Source organism: Arachis ipaensis, chromosome B9 (assembly GCF_059453495.1).
Source record: "Arachis ipaensis isolate K30076 ecotype BB chromosome B9, ASM5945349v1, whole genome shotgun sequence".
NCBI lineage: Eukaryota > Viridiplantae > Streptophyta > Magnoliopsida > Fabales > Fabaceae > Arachis > Arachis ipaensis.
Window position 1 is genome coordinate 105,270,449 of NC_142444.1, and position 4,634 is coordinate 105,275,082.

At 37.6% G+C, this 4,634-nt stretch overlaps 1 non-coding gene across 1 annotated transcript; it reads left to right on the forward strand.

Annotated features, from left to right (window-relative positions):
- The first annotated feature begins 462 nt into the window (after window positions 1–462).
- Window positions 463–570, forward strand: LOC148545768 (small nucleolar RNA R71). Its single transcript, XR_015900299.1, has one exon. It is a non-coding gene; the product is annotated as a small nucleolar RNA R71 (small nucleolar RNA).
- Window positions 571–4,634: the final 4,064 nt, after the last annotated feature.

The following is a 4,634-nucleotide window of genomic DNA, read 5'->3' on the forward strand; positions in this document are numbered from 1 at the left end:
CCTCTGTTGATCCTTCCATGAAAGGTTTGGATGATTTCTCCATGAAGGTTTATAGGTGTTTCCATAGGGTTCTCCCATGTAATTCACCTCTTCCATTGCAGGGTTCTCAGGATCATAAGCTTCTTCTTCAGGGGAAGCTTCCTTAGTACTGCCTGGTGCAGCTTGCATTCTAGACAGACTCTGAGAAATCACATTGACTTGCTGAGTCAATATTTTGTTCTGAGCCAATATGGGATTCAGAGTATGAATCTCAAGAACTCCTTTCTTCTAAGTTGTCCCATTATTCACAGGGTTCCTTTCAGAAGTGTACATGCATTGGTTATTTGCAACCATTTCAATGAGTTCCTGAGCTTCTGCAGGTGTCTTCTTCAGATGAAGAGATCCTCTAGTAGAGCTGTCCAATGACATCTTAGACAGTTCAGACAGACCATCATAGAAGATTCCTGTGATACTCCATTCTGAAAGCATGTCAGAAGGGCACCTTCTGATCAATTTCTTGTATCTTTCCCAAGCTTCATAGAGGGATTCACCTTCCTTCTGTCTGAAGGTTTGGACCTCCACTCTAAGCTTACTCAATTTTTGAGGTGGAAAGAACTTTGCCAAGAAGGCATTGACTAGCTTTTCCCAAGAGTTCAGGCTTTCTTTGGGTTGTGAATCCAACCATGTCCTAGCTCTGTCTCTTACAGTAAATGCGAAGAGCATAAGTCTGTAGACTTCAAGGTCAACCCCATTGGTCTTGACAGTGTCACAGATTTGCAAGAATTCAGCTAAGAACTGATGAGGATCTTCCAATGGAAGTCCATGAAACTTGCAATTTTGTTGCATCAGAGAAACTAATTGAGGCTTAAGCTCAAAGTTGTTTGCTCCAATGGCAGGGATTGAGATGCTTCTCCCATAAAAGTCGGGAGTAGGTGCAGTAAAGTCACCAAGCACCTTCCTTGCATTGTTGGCATTGTTGTTTTCGGCTACCATGGTTTCTTCCTCCTTGAAGAGCTCTGTTAGGCCCTCTAGAGAGAGTTGTGATTTAGCTTCTCTTAGCTTTCTCTTCAAGGTCCTTTCAGGTTCAGGATCAGCGTGAACAAGTATGCCTTTATCTTCGCTCCTGCTCATATAAAAGAGAAGAGAACAAGAAAGTAGGGAATCCTCTATGTCACAGTATAGAGATTCCTTGAGGTGTCAGAGGAAAAGAAGAATAGAAGGAGGAGGTAGAGAGAGGAGAATTCAAACTTATCAAGAGGGATAGAGTTCGAATTGCACCTTGAGGAGGAGTGTTAGTCCCTTAAATAGAAGGATGTGAGATGAGGAGAAGAATTTTCGAAAATAAATAAAAAAGATTTTGAAATAATAAAAAGAAATTTAAAAATTTGAATGAGATTTTCGAAAATTAAGATTGGGAAAGAAATTAAGTGATTTTTGAAAAAGATTTTGAAATAAGAAATCAAAAAGATATGATTGAGAGTTAATTTTGAAAAAGATGTGATTGAAAAGATATGATTGAGAAGATATGATTGAAAATTAATTTAAAAAAAAAAAAGAAAGTTTTTAAAATTAAAGTTGATTACTTGACTAACAAGAAATTAAAAGATATGATTCTTAAAATTTAAAATTTGATCCTTTCTTAATAGGCAAGTAACAACTTGAAAATTTTGAAGTAAATCATTAATAGTAGCAAGGATTTTTGAAAATAATAAAAAAATGGAAATAAATTGATTTTGAAGAGATATGATTGAAAAGATATGATTTGAAAAATATTTGATTTTGAAAAATTATGAAAATTTGAAAAAGATTTGAATTAAAAACAAAATCTTCCCTCTTGTGTCATCCTGGCGTTAAACGCCCAGAATGGCATCCATTCTGGTGTTTAACGCCCAAAATCCGAACTTTTTGGGCGTTAAACGCCCAGCCAGGTACCCTGGCTGGCGTTTAAACGCCAGTTTTCCTTCTTCACTGAGAGTTTTGAACTCCCAGCTTTTTCTGTTTGATTCCTCTGCTGAATGTTCTGAATCTTCTGTTCTCTGTATTATTAGCTTGAAAAGACACAATTTTGAAAATATTTTTGAATTTTTAATGATGAGAAACAATAAAAATGCAACTAAGATCAAATAAACAATGCATGCAAGACACCAAACTTAAGAATTGACACTAAGATACATAAAATATTTTTTATTTTTATGATTTTAAAATTTTTTTTGTGATTTTTCGAAAATTATATAGAAAAGAGAATAAAGAGATTCAAAACTTTTTAATAAGAATTCCAGGAATCATGCAATGTTAGTCTAAAGTTTCAGTCCAAAAAGGATTAGACATGGCTAGTCAAGCTTCAGCAGGACATTACATTCAACAGCTAAATTGATGAGAATCAATCAGCTTTTGTGATGATAAGAACATCATCTTGAAACTCTAGAATTCATTCTTAAAAATTCTGAAAAATAAAAAGAAAAGTACCTAATCTAAGCAACAAGATGAACTGTCAGTTGTCCAAACTCGAACAATCCCCGGCAATGGCGGCAAAAACTTGGTGCACGAAATTGTGATCATCAACAATGGCGCCAAAGACTTGGAGCTCTCAAATGCGATTTACACTTTGTCACAATTCTGCATAACTAACCAGCAAGTGCACTAGGTCATCCAAGTAATACCTTACGTGAGTAAGGGTCAATCCCACGAAGACTGTCGGCTTGAAGCAAGCTATGGTCACCTTGTAAATTTCAGTCAGGCGAATTTAGATGGTGATGGAGAATTGATAATTAAAAGATAAATAAAACATAAACTAAAGATAGAGATACTTATGTAATTCTTTGATTGGAATTTTAGATAAGCGTATGAAGATGCTTTGTTCCTCCTAAACCTCTGCTTTCCTATTGCCTTCTTCCAATCATTCATACTCCTTTCCATGGCAAGCTTTATGTTGGGCATCACTGTTGTCAATGGCTACTTCCCGTCCTCTCAGTGAAAATGTTCCAAATGCGCTGTCACCGCACGGCTAATCATCTGTCGGTTCTCGATCATGTTGGAATAGGATCCATTGATCCTTTTGCGTCTGTCACACGCCCAACAATCGCGAGTTTGAAGCTCGTCACAGTCATCCCTTCCCAGATCCTACTCAGAATACCATAGACAAGGTTTAGACGTTCCGAATCTCAGGAATGGCCGCCAATAATTATAGCCTATAAGACGAAGGTTCTAATCTTAGATTAGAAACCCAAGAGATACACATTCAAGCTTGTTTGCATGTAGAACGGAAGTGGTTGTCAGTCACGCGTTCATAGGTGAGAATGGTGATGAGTGTCACATAATCATCACATTCATCATGTTCTTGGGTGCGAATGAATATCTTGGAGAAGAAATAGACTTGAGTTGAATAGAAAAACAATAGTACTTTGTTTTAATTCATGAAGAACAGCAGAGCTCCACACCTTAATCTATGGTGTGTAGAAATTCCACCGTTGAAAATACAAAAGTGATAATGGTGTAAGCATGGCCGAATGGCCAACCTCCAAGGTCTTGGGACTAAACGTCCAAAGATCTCTAAATACAATATCAAAAGGTCCTATTTATAGAAAACTAGTAGCCTAGGGTTACAGAAATGAGTAATTAATGCATAAATCTTCTTCCGGGCCCACTTGGTGTGTGCTTTGGCTGATCATTGAAGCTTCCATGTGTAGAGACTTTTCTTAGAGTTAAACGCCAGCTTTTGTGCCAGTTTGGGCGTTTAACTCCAGCTTTTATGCCAGTTCTGGCGTTTTGACGCCAGAATTTCTATGCTGACTTTGAATGCCGGTTTGAGCCATCAAATCTTGGGCAAAGTATGGACTATTATATATTGCTGGAAAGTCCAGGATGTCTACTTTTCAACGCAATTGAGAGCGTGCCAATTGGGCTTCTGTAGCTCCAGAAAATCCACTTCGAGTGCAGGGAGGTTAGAATCCAACAGCATCTACAGTCCTTTTTCAGCCTCTGAATCAGATTTTTGCTCAGGTCCCTCAATTTCAGCCAGAAAATCCCTGAAATCACAAGAAAACACACAAACTCATAGTAAAGTCCAGAAAAGTGAATTTTAAATAAAAACTAATAAAAATATAATAAAAACTAATTAAAATATACTAAAAACATACTAAAAACAATGCCAAAAAGCGTATAAATTATCCGCTCATCACTCAGCAAAGCGTATATTGATCTGAAGCTTCTTGAAAATCTCTAGGAATCTAGAGAACTGACTGTCTTTCCCATCCTTCCTCAGCCTTTGTGGATAGGGGGCTTATGGCACATAAGGTTTTAAGACTGGCTTTGATGGGGATGATACAGGGATCTCTGCTTCTTCCTTGTTTTCAGGCTCCTTTGCAACTTCTTTTTCTGGCTTTGCATTTCCCTCTTGGGTTGGCCATGGTATCACTGGGAAATATATGTTTGGGCATTGGTATTTGCTTAGATAAGATCCCTATTTGTGCTTCCAATTTTGAGATTGCTGCGCCTTGATTTTTTAGGTTGGATCTGTACTCTTCTTGGTTGGCATCTATCTTTCTATCAACCTGTGTTTGTCTCTCCAAAAGAGTGGAAATAGCTCCTGTCAGCTGTGATGACAATTGCGCTATTGCAGCCTCCACTCTCTCAAAGTTGCTCTTGATTTCACATGG